At 35.8% G+C, this 14591-nt stretch overlaps 1 protein-coding gene and 1 long non-coding RNA gene across 5 annotated transcripts in view; both read left to right on the plus strand.

Annotated features, from left to right (window-relative positions):
* The window catches only part of LOC141440570 (ATP-dependent RNA helicase DHX30-like), a 109861-nt gene that overhangs the window by 64198 nt on the left and 31072 nt on the right, over window positions 1-14591 (plus strand). The gene's annotated exons all lie outside the window — the stretch shown is intronic.
* The window catches only part of LOC141440575 (uncharacterized), a 37903-nt gene that overhangs the window by 17146 nt on the left and 6166 nt on the right, over window positions 1-14591 (plus strand). The window contains exons 1-3 of one of the 4 annotated variants that reach the window (XR_012452724.1): window positions 1458-1548; window positions 5710-5821; window positions 7623-11839. This is a non-coding gene — a long non-coding RNA (uncharacterized lncRNA). Of the gene's footprint in view, window positions 1-1457; window positions 1549-5709; window positions 5822-7622; window positions 11840-14177; window positions 14423-14591 lie in introns of those variants that run through there. The other 3 variants (XR_012452723.1, XR_012452722.1, XR_012452721.1) reach the window with 3 other exon arrangements.

The raw sequence follows: 14591 nt of genomic DNA on the forward strand, positions 1-14591 counted from the left end.
ACGATTCCCGTTTACATACCTATAAATGTGCACGGAACCCTCGGTGCGCGTTTCCGACTCGCACTTGCCCGGTTTTTTTACGTGAAAGCTAGTTTGGTTGGTTCTTGGCTATGTTTCATGAAAGTCGGTTCAGTTGTTTTTGAGATATTAAACTTTTAAACTGACAATATCGGGTGTTTTCAACTTTTCTAATTTGGTTAGGTTGTGTAGTTAAGCGATTAAAGTTCACTTGATCAAATAATAAACTGCTTAAGCATTTGTATTCTTTCAGTTTATAAAAGAATGAAAGAAACTTTTAATATCCAAAAAGAACGTCTTTATTATATAAGATTGTTTAAACTAGGTAACTTACGAGTACTACTTTTATCAAACGCTTTCTAGCAAAAATATATATTTTGTTGATATATTTATTAACAAAGTAGTGTCTGGTATAGCATTGGCCAAGGCGTCCAGTAGGATAGCAACATTAAGTACAATTATAGTAATAGTACTTAATGTAAGAAATATATATACTATACAATAAATTAATCAATGATATATCGAAGAATACCTTTCACTACTTATCACAAAAAAATGCTTCGATATAAAAATGCTTACATATAGTTTAAAAGAAATGTGACAATGTTTTAAACGCGGTAAGGAGAATTTCACATTAAAGGTTTTGCATATTAATAACCTGATTTGAACCTCCATCTAAGGCAGTGTTGCCAATTTAGCGACTTTGTTGCCAGAACTGGCGACTTTTGCTTAAGTCTTAGCGACAAAAATGGTTTAGCGACTTATCTGGCGACTTTTGGAGTTACTTATTAAAACAAAACATAACCCTCCTTCGGGCAGTCGGGTAAAAACAAACTCGAACTTCGTATGTTGCCGTTGCCGTCCCTCTGACGCTTATGTCATTTAATACGCAAGTGGAAGGGGCGGTGCGATACGAACTTCGATTTTCGAGTTTCGTAGTAGCCGCTCTGTGCCCTTAGTGTAAGTTTTCGGTTATAAAATACCGTCTCGATCGCGTTCGCGTTCAAATCTCAATTTGTATGGAAACACGAACAGCGCAAACGTTCCGCTAGAGGCGCTGTTCGTGTTTCCATATAAATTGAAATTTTAACGCGAACGCGATCGAGACGTATTTTGTAACCGAAAACATACACTAAGGGTACTGTACTGGCCCTATACTATGAAGTGCAGAATTCGAACTTCGTATCTTGCCGTCCCGCTGCGCCGACGCAAATGTTATTTAATACGAGAGTAGCCCTGCCGGTAGAATTAATTTTAGCGACTTTCTAGCGACTTTTGATTTTGAGTCTAGCGACTCGAACTTCTAGGAGTTGGCAACAATGATCTTAGGCTTCAAAATCAGTTCCACGCTGTTCGCGTGCCTAGAAGCACGCGTCGCGCTCTGCGATTTACCGACCGTTTTGTGACCCCTCCTGTGCCACCATGATACATAACAATGATGTTAGGAACACAGAAGATAATGGCAACAAACCGCGAACCGACGGAGATAGAGATGTCACCGTGCCGAATGAGAAGTTTTTGTTTAGAGAGGTAGCTATTATATGTTTTAAGTCTCTTAGATGTTGTTAATACTTAATGTTTTTGTCGGATAAGTTCGTATTTATCTCGCATTCTCAACTATACTTCATTTAATTTAGAATTAGAAACCACAACAATATTATATTGCGGCTCGTGAACTGTAATCTGTTGACAATTTGTACTAGAGTAACAATTGACGACACGCAAATAAAGTGGCATTAAAACAATTTTATTTTGCGGCTCCCAGACTATTGTACTGTACTATTTGCTTGGTAACAAAAAGTTGACCAGGCGCAATATAATGTTAGTAAACTGTAAGCTATTTGAAAAATGTTTTTTTTTTCGACAACAAGTATCAGCAAACTCGGACGAAATAAGAGTCGTACCTACACATAAATCAAGCGTTTGAACGTCGGACATATTCTGCCGTTTTTTGGCGGGTGACGCCGGCATTAATTATAGTCTGTCCGATGGCGTTAGGGTAAAGAGCAATAAAACTTGTTAAAATAGTATTTTTATTTCGACAAGTCATAAGTCGTAATACGAAGAAGTGAATTTGGACCTAAATGCTTTCGATTAAAGCTTAAATTCCCGTTTGTTGAAACCCTCCAATGTTTGTTTATAGTTAGCAAATTTAGTGATGCCATTTAACATTGAACCTTAGTACTAACTATTATGTCGGTGTTTTGTATACTTAGATAAGAAAACACTTACGCTCTTTTTGTAAGAGATTACTAATTAGCTTATTTTTATGGCTCTTTACTCAAGCGCCGCCGGACAGACTATACTATTACATAAATTTAGTTACGCTAAAACGGCCTGTGTTATATAATAAGTGCATTTATTGAGCGCCACATTATCACAGAAGGAATAATTAGTGATAGTGCAGTCAAAGTCATAAATAAGTAATCACTTTTGTATGGCTTTTCAAACATGACGTTAATATGTCAAGGTACAAAATTGATCACTGTCTTATTTATGACGTTGACTGTACTAATAGTACAAGTATACGACATTATATTAAATTTTACAGAGATATGACTTATTTTAAATACAAATATTTAAAATGCGATATACCTTTTTCGATTTTGTATTTATATTATTTTATGCAACTACCTATTTGTTATAAGTACCTAAGTGAGGCCTGAAAACGCGAGTTGGCGTGGGTAGCGATATGAGTCTACTTTTAAATCATCATCATCATCATCATCAGGCTGACTTATCTAAGTACGTGACACTGCTAACACATTCAATATGGATGATGCGCATTACGTTTCCCGCATATTCCAGGAATACATTTTGACATAATTATTTTGTTTATGGTTAGTTTTTTTTTAAATCACTCTAACTTGCCAGTGGCGCGATTCCTTTTAGCACTTTTATGACCAACAACACTGTCTTGAAATGAATGGATGAATGGAAAATGCTCAATTTAGGTAGGACTAAACATGGGTACCTAGCAAAATTTTATATTCTTTGTTTACAAAATAACTATGTATACTACATTTTATTTTTGAACGATTATTGATTATAATGTTTTAAACTTTCGTGATTTTCATTCATAGTTAAAATACTACACACAGGACTTATCTATCACGCTAATTACACGAGTAATATTTAAGTACCTCGACGTTTCTACCACATTACAGCGGCCGTGGTCACGTCAGCGTGATAAGTCCTGTGTGTTGTTTTTGTAACTATCGATTATTGATTAGGAACTGAATAAAAAATTTGTGAATTAATTTCAATGTAATGTTGGTAACACTGTATTTATTCGAAATAGTGGTTAGGAATCCTAAATTGAAAAAGTTAACTGTCAATCAAAGGAAGGGCATTGAAATGTATTATTATAAAATTAAAAACAATTTAAAAGCATCCATAAGTGTCCTTTTATGAGCCATAGAGTCATAGACTTTTTCCCGGACTAATTATAGTAGGTATATCATATATCATTGTATTCTTGTTCGTGGTCCTTTAATTGTCAAATAAAAGTACAAGAGTAGAAAATAGAAGGTGCAACAAGAGGATAAATCGAGCCGGTACGGCGAGGGTAAATAGACACGTCGAGGGAAAAATGGGTTTAATGCTAGAGTCTTACTCTCTGCTTTTCACTTCAGTTGCGAGGAGATGAAATAACATCAGTGGAAACATTGTTCACTTACTAGGTACCTTTTATTTTTCATGCATTTCTAAATAATTATGAATATATAGTTTTCTTGATTAATTTTGATTTATTTGGTTGATTTTTTAGTTTAAGAGATTAAAAATTATTAAAAAAAAATATATAAACTTATTTGTGGCTGATGCTGTGGTCTGATTGCCTTGGCCTTAGACGAAGATTTTAGTTTATGCACTAGAGCATAAATAGTACATTGTGCATTAAGGGGCGTAAGAAGGTGGTTACTAACGCTGAGGCTCTGACGTTTTGAAATTTCCGTTTGACGTTGGCGTTTGACGCTGTCAATGAATTTGACGTTTTGAAAAAATTAGGTATTAATTTATAATACAAAATTACTGTGATACCGTTTGGGTGCACAAATAAATGGTCGTGTGTGAATTCATTTTTGGTCATTAAAATTAAAATAAGATAAGTAAAATTTATTCAAAAAGTGTGGTTTTTGGTTATGTAAGGGTTTGTTTACTTCATGTTTAGTTGTACTTTATCTGTAAAACAAAAAGATTAAGCTACTTTAATGGTTTCTTTAAATAATAGTAAACATATATAATTGTTCTTATATCGCTAGTAATAAATTAAATATCGTTTTCAGATCGAAATGAGTATCATTTTGAAGACCGGGTTTGTGAGTACACTCGCAGTATAAAATTTCAACCACAAACCATTTCAAAAGGAAAATTGTTGATATCTGCTGGACATGTCCGGGAATTCCGGGATGTAAAGGAATTAAGAACATAACAGGGACAGTGTTCAATAATTCAAGCTCGTATCATAAGACAAACATCTATTACTAAAATTAGGTAGCTAACTCCAAACAAATTGCTTTGTTTATGACAGATATGACAGAGCATACATTATTTCTACTTTTGGCCACTATGAGCGCTGCGATTTCACTACCCCCACCTAGTACTTCTCACCCAGCGAATAAGCTCCGTGCAACCCGCGTCAGCTAGGCCAGCTTAGACCCTGACTCGTTTTGTTAAGTGCGAGCAGTCCAGTAGTATCATTTCGTCTAAAAAGCAGTTGGTCTAAGTAGCAAATTAGCAATTAGTCTCATTAGCAAGTGGTCTAAGAAGGAACTGGTCTAAGTAGCAGGTGGTGTAAAATACTTCGTGGATCTCCTATTTTACGAGGCTGAGTGCCTTGGCGCAACTCTAACCTAACCTTACCTGTGTTTTATCAAGTTTTCGACAAAAATCAGGTTAGAAACGATTGCTTTTTGGACCACTTGCTACTAAGACCAGAGGGCCTACTCCGAAGTTTGAAAATTGAAGTTCGTATCGTACCGTCCCTCTCGCTCTCGTGTTAAATAGTATAAGTGTCAGTGGGATCGAACGACACCAATTTAGATTGTCGAATTTCGTAGTAGCCCTGCTGCTGCTACTTAGAACACTTGGGTACTTAGATCAGCTGCTTTTTAGACGAGGTAATAGGTACTATACCGAAGTCCCAGGTGCTGTAATATTTATCCGATATACCTGTACCTTTGGCAGTGGGATACTTGGGTAACGCTTGAACGCTTGTCAAACCTACAATGGCTACAATGCTACTCCATCGATTTTTATTTCCTCCGAGTCAGATTCACCTCCATAATCTTTCTTACGTTTTAACACGCCCCAGAAAACTGACCCTTGTTAAGGTCGATGGGAACGTGAAAAAATATGAAGTACCTGGGCAACCGAGCTTTGCTTTGCTTATATAATATATATACAAAAATTGCTCGTTTAAAGGTATTAGATGAAAAGATAGATAGATTGTTATGTGGAAAATTAAACACATGAAACTGTTCAACTCACGATGATAATCCAGGAATTTAACACCGTCGTCAAAGCACGCACACGCATTTAAAAAATCCCAAGGATCGAAACTAGTTGGACCGTTCCTGACTTGTAATGGTGAGGTGAACCATTTAATTTGTGTAATATTCCAATGTCTCACGTGAGCTTAAGTACTATTATTTTTTAAATTTTATTATTATTGCTGTGTTTTTGTTTCAGCCTATTGTACTTATATTTATAGTCTGTATGTCCCTGCTGAATTCCCTATCTTTTTATCAAGTATCCAAGATCATAATGGAAATGCCAATAAACTTTCAGGCTTTAACACACAGTAAGTATTATTTCAATATATTCCTATTAAGTATTTATAAAAAGTTACAGACGGGTCCCTATTCCAACACGCTGACAGGTGCTATACTGCTATCATAGAGAGCCATATTGAAAATACGCGTACCTATCCCAATCCGCACTGGGCCCGCGTGGGAACTATAGCCCAAGCCCTCTTGTTCTGAGAGGAGGCCTGTGCCCAGCAGTGGGACGTATATAGGCTGGGATGATGTACCTATGCTAATCACGAAACACTACAATTGTAACGCAAACCTGGCAAGGTTTAACAGAAAATAGAAAGGTACAGAAATCAATCTACATACAAAGTGCGCTCGAGCAACGCTGTGGGCACTGCTCACGGACACGATATCTCGGACCGGTTGGGACTACTGCGAGCGCGAGTGCCATCCGCTTGATACCCGCGTTTGTGAACTTTTTGTGCAATAATGGAGAATGCGAATTTATTACACTTTAAAATATAATAATCGTGCATTTCGCCAATGTCGAAATCGACGCAAGATAATTATTTTCTGTGGCAAATTTGTAATATAGCAATGATATAAACAAAATATTTTAGTTTTTATTAATTTATATTTCCATTCTTCCCGTTTAATTCTCAACAACAAATCTAAACAACTAGATACGAGTGCCATTACCACAATAGTTTTTTGTGCATAAGCCATAGTTGACAACCTTGAGCGACCGCCGAGCGTAGGTATGAAAAATTAAGTACATACATACATGAGATTGACTTCTGTACCTTTCTCTTTTTTGGCTTTAATCTCATGTCAAGATTTGCGAACAAACCTGCTAAGAATGTCGACTAGGAAACAATATTCGAATCGAATGCTCAGAATCGAGAAGAATCGATTACACTACTTTAAAGCGGGTTGAGTGCGTATTTTTGTGATCGATCTTTAACTGTGCCCTGTCTAAATGTTACGAATGCAGCATACGCCAATTTAATGTTTTATCCCAACAATATGTTCAGAAACTAATCAAATGGCCTATAATAAGAAACCTGTATCTGTGGTTGCACCTTAATGTTTACATTAAAATATTAATAAACCGATGTATAAATTAATTATCTACATTAAAATTTCGAACATCTTTCAAATAAAGAGATCTATTGTGGTTGTGGTTATCGAATTAGTATCTTTGTAATTTCATTCAATGTCAAATTTTTGTTCCTTACATTTTGTTGACTGCCGAATATAACAATCGATCTGAAAATCGAAACTGACTCAAGTCTATATTGTCTATGAATAAAAAAAAGAAACTATAGATGTCAGTCATTTGTTTCAAATTCGAACTTTCAAAAAACAGGAAATAAAGGCTATACCTACCCGTGTAAGGAAACAAAATATGCCCCTGACGTTATTAGCCAATGAATATATCCTATGTACTTATATTGGTAATAATGCTAGTTATTAATCTGCTAAGTTTTATCTCATAATTATTGACAGTTTCCTTGCAATGTCACTTGAAAGTTTTTTTTTTACTTTTCTAAATATCTTGAAAACTACTGGTCCGTTTCTTTTGTGATTAACGTATGTTGTTAATGGCATGAAGAGGAACAAATTCGCAAAACACAAGACGTCTCTAGGTCAATATTAACTTGATAATTTTTGATGTCAAATATTTCAAACTTTTTTTTTGACACTTGTGAGTTAGCGACACCCACAATTTTTTTTACACTGATGTGACATTTCTTTCCGTACAAATATATATTGGTCTGAAGTCAATCGGCTTGGAGCAACATGGTGATTTATTTAATTTACATTCTATTTCTTTCTGTTTTTCAGATTTATCGGCATCAGCTGTCCCAGTGGTCGGATTGATGTTCGCTGCGTTTCTATCGGAAGTCACCGGACGGAAGCATGTCTACAGATACCTCTTTGCACTTTCTATATTTTCATTCATTCTCGTTGTGTCATCGAAGCACCCAACAGTCATATGTGTGATATTTATTTTACGTGGGATGATTAGAGGCGGAAGTTCAGTGATGAATGCCGTAGCCATCTCCGAATATAGTAGCCCAAAACATAGGTTTACGTGGTTGATATTTGATGAAGCAGCGTACAGCATAATAAGCCGTCTAATGTCAGCTATAACGTTTGATTCAGAAATTTTATTTTATGTACTGCTAGTAATCCAGATAGTGTTAGGGCTGATTTGCCTAGGATCTACTTGGGCTTGGCCAGAATCGCCGTACTGGCTAGCTAACAAAGGGAATCTGGAGCAGAGCAGAGCGGCTTTTATGTGGCTGCGAGGAAAGGGAGGCAGGGAGGAGCTCGCCTCCGTGCTTAAGGCGCGCCGCCGCCCCGGCCCACCCAAACTATTCTGGATTAGTCTTCTTATCACTGTTGCCACAATATTAGTTAGCACTTTCAGCTATCTACAACTGGTACTTTCAAGCATGGCTTACCACGAGTTGACTGGTGAATCGGACGAGTCACAAGTCTACATTCATTTATTTGGCACCACGGCAATTACCTGCACTTTAGCTGCCTTGTCTTATTTCGTTAGACGTAAAGTTATATTTATTGTTGTTTCTATTATATCGTTTATTTTATGTTACGCTGAAGCTCTCTGTATGTATCTTTTATCTGGCAGTGATAACAATGGCGTGTTATTTTATTGGCTGCATATTGCTTCTGATGTGTTACAAATAAGTGGTCCATCAGTCTTCGGCGTGATTTTGTTCATCGAGATTACACCGCATAAATACAATACGTTTATATCATGCATTTGTTTCATCGTGACGTTTTCGGCTTTTTCAATTTTATTTCCTTTAACTATGTACGTTAGAGAAGTCTTACACTTTCCTGCGTCATTAGCGTTGTCTACGACATTTGCGTTAGTTGCAGCATTGTTGTATTACTTTTTTGCTCCGGAAACTAAAGATAAGACATTGCTAGAGATACAGAGGTCGTATACACCTGATGAAAATGACTCGAACCCTGAACAAAATCAAAGCATAATGCTTAATGTGATATAATATGTAAAAATAAAATAAAAATATAATTTTAAGAGCAACTTAAAGATTAAGGTTTTTATTTTATTTTTGTAATTAAATACACGTGTAAATAAAGTTAGCATACGCCAAAAGTACGTTTTCAGACAGGGAAGACGTGGGTGAATCGCAACAAGCTTATTTTTTGCCAATTTTGGTGGTAATTTTCAAATTAAGACTTTTGAATAAAGTTAAGTTCTCAAATGAAACTAATAAGTAGTATATTAAACAAGTTTACTAAATGGTCCAGTATTAACAAAGTAGTTTCAGACAAATTTAAATTTAAAAATTTTATATTCCACCAAAATTTGCAAATGTCCACCATAATTAAAAAACAGTGTGATTAATAGCATTTTAAATTGAAAATGACAAGATAAAGGTAATAATATACTCAGCGGCACTAAGTTTGGCTCACTCTACATACAAAATTGCCTATTTCTGCATACATTTGAGGGCCAGATTTTTTGCCGCTCAGTATACAAAATGATTATTACAAAAATCTTATTCAAATGAAAGCGCCAATAAAATGGTACGTACTTCAATACCTAGCATTAAAATTAAATATCACTATCAAGGAAGTAGCCCTTCAGTATAATTTCTTCATCTTTTTGGTTTGTTATCATAACGTAGTTAAGTAATGGCAAATGAAAATGTAATTTTAAAATTAATAAATAACAGTCTCCTACTAATATCACAATTTATAGCATCTTCGTACTATGTATATCATATTTATTGTTTATTTATCTTCAGTATAATACTTATACTACCAGAACAGGTAAATTAAATGAATACCAAATTTTAAAAATAACTTTTCATGTCAAAGCAATTTTATTTTCAATCGAAGTGCTTATTTTCTTTGAACAGTGATTAAATGTATTTACTTATTTAATATCTACTTTATTATGTTTCTTCAGTAACTTAAAGTAGTTTTTAATTAATAAAAGTTTTTGGCCATGATCATGGCTTGTGAATTTTACTCAATAATAATAATATTAATACTGTGTGTCTTATTTTCAACAGCTGTTTAATAAGAACTAAAACTACTGAATTTCGGTCCCTGGTTTACTGGCCAAAAACATTGCAAATAAGCTCTAAAATAAGCCCTTTCAAGGAATAGGTCGATTACCCAGTCACCCATACGTATATCAGTACGTGGCATAAATGTGCTATCATGTAGAACATGACTCCTTCAACTTTTAGAATCGTGATATCTCGGAAATGGTAATACTTAGAAAAAAAAGTACAAAGACCATTTTTGTACATAATTTTATCTATAACTTTTGACTCGGCTGCTTTTTGATAAAACTTACCGTTTCGGAAAAAAACAAATAACCTCAAATTTGAACTTTGACCCCGAATAACTTTTTGCACACATGGGATCAATGGGGACTTTTGACACTTTATTCCTAATGGTGTACCCAAGGTCTCCACCAAAATTCAGCTTTGTCGGAATTTATGGAAATTGAAATGTCTATATTGAGCGGAGTAGAGGTTGCTCACATAATCTCGTATGTCAAGGTGTTTCGGCAGAAACAGCATTGGCAGACTTATATATTCCTGAAATGAAGGTTCATACCTACCGACTGGAATTGGTTTCATGCTGGTACCTTTGAGAGCGTCTGCCGAGCACTTCCGGCAAAAAAAATACTGACATATTTCGCTTTTCTGTATGTACCAGTAAATTCCTAACTAATGCCAAGACTATTATTTTAGTATCAGATGGGTTAAATAACACCCCTTTTTTCGCACCGGAAGTGACTATTTTTTTGGTATTTTCGGCAAGTTCCGTCTTCGTCAACAGCAACAATAACACGAGAAAACGCACTGATCACATCCGCTGACAATACGAGTAAAGTAACGAATGTCGGTTGAATACCACTTGAATACGAAAAACATGAACAATGACGTTGAGTTGAGTGATATCTGAGGGCCTACTCCGAAATTCGAAAATCAAAGTTCGTACCGTAACGTCCCTCTCACTCTCGTATTAAATAGTCAGAAGGACGGAACGACACGAACTTAACACTGTATTTTACCTGTGCTTAGATTTAATCACTTTACGTAAAAGTGCATTTATATTTCCAAAATGGAAAGTAGAATATTGAATGCTTTAATGTTATTTTTGCTATCGTTAAATATACATTTTATCGATTATTTACGATACCGAAATCATGGAGCAGCACTGTTCCTTTTAAGCTGGCCACATTATTTTCACGTTTGACATTTTAGACTGTCATTTTACTATCTATGTTTCAGAAATAGACTATAGTAGGATATAATTAAGGCCATAAATACATGTACCACGACCATAACCAAGACGTCAACAGTATCTATACAATGACACTATTAGTTAAACGTAAGATTCCATGTATACCTACCTGTATTTGACACTATGTGCTGTACTTATTTATAGATATTATGCCCTTGACTGTACTTAGGTTAAAAAAGTTATTAAGTTATTTTTTCGCAGTAATCTTTTACAGAGCTCTTTCAATTTGTTATTTGAAAGTAAATAGGAAGTCAAATAACGATATTATAAATGTGGCAGTTTGTATGTAGCAATTTTGTAAGTATGTAGTAAGCAATTTTGTAAAGCGATACTTTTTAATAAACTATTTTTTTAAGTGCGTGCGTGTGTTCACTGTTCCTTACTCCTTCACGCAAAAACGGCAAAACGAATATACCTCTGGATTATTTCAGGATACACAAAGCTAAATTTTATCCTAAAATTGGACGCTGTTTTAAAATACTGAGTCAACCCACTGTCATTTTGCAATACAATGTCAACTGTTGAAATTATTCTCTAAGGGTTGATATTGTATTGCAGAATTAATCAGAGTTAACACACTATTGCATAACAGCTTCCAATTATAATTCAAATCTCAATCAATCTTAATCTAATGTTTTACGCGTTTGTTGCGTGTTTTTTGTTTTACGCGTGTGAAGCGTAACCGTGTTCCCGGCAGGTAAAGGCCAGCCCTGCTTATATTATAAATGCGAAAGTTTGTGAGTATTTGTGTGTTTGTTACTCCTTAAAGCTCCTTAAGGCTAAAGTTTGTACGCGAGATACTGTGCGTTTTCCAGAAATTTCTGCTTCTGGAATGAGCTATCGCCCGCGTATTCGGACCGCTATGACCTTCAAGTTTTCAAGAAAAGTACTCCTACCTTAAGGCCGCAACGCACTTGAGGCGGTCGGACGGATTGGTAGAAATTTGGTATGTAAATATCTGAATATCCGGAATAGTTATATCGCTTTTAATGCTGATGTTCCCACGGAATCGTAGTAAATAAAATGCCAAAATTTCTACCGCTTAGATTAGAGACATGAAATTTGGCGCCGGTATTTTATACCGGGTGTGGCCTGTAATACGAGCAAATAATTAAAACATAGATCATACCTACTCGTCAAACTGAACAACTTTAGTTCAGCGACTTTTAAAAATAAATAGTTTTTTAATTTTTATTACACTTTTAAGTTTATTCGAAGAAGCCATGTAAAGTAAAATGCTTGATGTTTGTAGCGTGACAGGCGACGTCAGTTGTGTTCTAGGATGGCGTAGGTAGGGTTGGTACAACGGCTCAGACACGAATTTAGAAAAAATAGATAAAGAATTTTGAAATGGTTTAGCGACTTATCAGGCGACTTTTGGAGTACTTACAAATTAAAACAAAACAAACTCGAACTTCGTTGCCGTTGCTGTCCCGCTGACGCTTATGTCATTTAATACGCGAGTGAAAGGGACGTTGCGATACGAACTTCGATTTTCGAGTTTCGTAGTAGCCGCTATGGCCCTATACTACGAAGTGCAGAGTTCGAACTTCGTATCTTGCCGTCCCGCTGCGCTGACGCAAATTTTATTTAATACGAGAGTAGCCCCGCCGCTGGAATTAATTTTAGCGACCTGATTGTGAGCCTATTTATTTATTTATTTATTCATCACATTTTACAAAAATTATTACTTAAAAATATTTTCGCCAAACTGCTAAGCAGTTTGTTGGCGAAGACAGCACTCTTTAAATACACACTTAAATCCATATTAAACATTCAAGACCCGAGAACAAACATTCGCATTATTCATGCAAATATCTGCCCCGGCCGGGAAACGAACCCGGGACCTTAAAGCTTCGTAGTCAGGTTCTCTAACCACTTTGCCATCCGGTTAGAGCAACTTTAAGCACTGGGACATTTACCTTACTTACGTACCCAAAGCAAGATAAACATAAACACACAAATTCACAAGCATACAGTATTTATGCGCCTTAACTTTCACTTTCTTTAATGAAGGTATCCATCAAACACGCCTTTACTTTAGATTTAAATATATTTTTCGTTTCACACTCGTTTTCAGATATGATTTTATTGTAAATGCGTGGTATCAGGTACCTTCTTGTTCTTTGTCCATAGTAATTATTAAGTGATCTCGGTTCAACAAATATTTTACGTGACGATGTTTTTCTAAAATGACGGTTTTACATTTTACTTATCTTATATGTTGGACATTTATACCCCTAGCAACAGCAGGGCTACTCCGAAACTCGAAACTCGAAGTTCGTGTCGTGCGGTCCCTCTGACACTTACACTGTTTGATACGAGAGCGAGAGGGACCGCACGACACGAACTTCGAGTTACGAGTTTCGTAGTAGCCTTGCAGATCTTAGGCTCAGTGTGACCATTTGTGGCAGATTTCTGCCATTTTGGCAGATTTGGATCCAAAATTTAAGCTTTGGCATATTATGCTGACGATTTACAAATGTGGCGGATTTTGGCAGATTTAAAAGGTTTTAATGAAAAGCATGCTAATTTTAAATTACATTATAAATAAGTAATAAAAAGCAGGCGGAAGTGGAAGTAGCGCCGGTACAATTTTGAGCGTGGACAAGTTTTGGGGAGCCGTTGGAAAAATCAGGGACGCAAATGGGGCAACAAAATATCCAAATATTGCAAACTTTGCAAAAGCTCATATGTTTGCCGATGTCAAATGCGTCGTGCGAAAGGATATTTTCTCAAGTCAATCGGAATAAAACAAAATAAGGAACAGGTTTTTGAATAAACATGTCTCGGCAATAATTACTACAAAAGAGGGAATAAAGGAACACGGAGACTGCGTCTCCTTTAAAGCAAGGAAATGTTAAAAAATATGTCGTTAAAATCCATGTACAAAGAAAATGAAGACGAAAATTTTGAAGCCAATGTTGATTAGATGTACGGTTTTTTGTACGGTTAACGTAGTTATAAGGTTGATTAAAAAAAAATGAAAATACGTTTTTTTTTATTTTCATGTTGGCATATTTTTGGCCTTTTTTTAACGTCGAGTGTGGCAGATTTTGGCAGATTTTTGGGTCCGTGTGTGGCAGATTCGCCGTTTTTGAGATGGTCACACTGCTTAGGCTCCAAAATCAGTTCCACGCTGTTCGCGTGCCTTGACGCACGCGTCGCGCTCTACAATTTACCGTTCATTTTGTGACCCCTCCTGTGCCACTATGATACATAACAATGAAGTTAGGAACACAGAAGATAATGGCAACAAACCGCGAACCGACGGAGATAGAGATGTCACCGTGCCGAATGAGAAGTTTTTGTATAGAGAGGTAGCTATTCATTGAGCATTTTGTTTTAATTCTCTTTTAAACGTTAATTGTTTAGACCTACAGATGTGAATAATGTTTTAACATCGTATTTTATCGGATAAGTTCGTATTTACCTGTCTTGCTTTCTTAATTAGCTTTTTTTATGGCAAACGGGCAAGTGGGTCTCCTG

The sequence above is a fragment of the Choristoneura fumiferana genome, chromosome 22 (assembly GCF_025370935.1).
Source record: "Choristoneura fumiferana chromosome 22, NRCan_CFum_1, whole genome shotgun sequence".
In the NCBI taxonomy this organism is placed as follows: domain Eukaryota; kingdom Metazoa; phylum Arthropoda; class Insecta; order Lepidoptera; family Tortricidae; genus Choristoneura; species Choristoneura fumiferana.